This window comes from Sinocyclocheilus rhinocerous, unplaced genomic scaffold (assembly GCF_001515625.1).
Source record: "Sinocyclocheilus rhinocerous isolate Xijiao unplaced genomic scaffold, SAMN03320098_v1.1 scaffold2993, whole genome shotgun sequence".
NCBI classification, from domain to species: domain Eukaryota; kingdom Metazoa; phylum Chordata; class Actinopteri; order Cypriniformes; family Cyprinidae; genus Sinocyclocheilus; species Sinocyclocheilus rhinocerous.
In genome coordinates, this window is record NW_015628751.1 from 89,469 (window position 1) to 89,786 (window position 318).

Genomic DNA, 318 nt, shown 5'->3' on the forward strand with positions numbered 1-318 from the left:
AATAGTATAATGTTCTATATGAATGCAAATAAGATTTACAGTCATGTGTGGTATCATTTGAATAGTCTCAGGGCGAGTGGTACAATGGTCTTAATCTTACAAAAGTAGACTAAAAGATAATACAGATCCTAAGAGTTAAGAGATATTAAAATGGAGTCAGATTTGAGTTAAACCTACATTGAATAACTCTGCGCGCTGAAAAGACCGAACACGCAAGAAACCTTCATCCACCACTGGATGCCTTCCCACTGAAACTATTTCAGAGGCTCCTGGGGCATATGGCAGCTGCAGCGGCACTTACACCGCTAGGGCTATTGC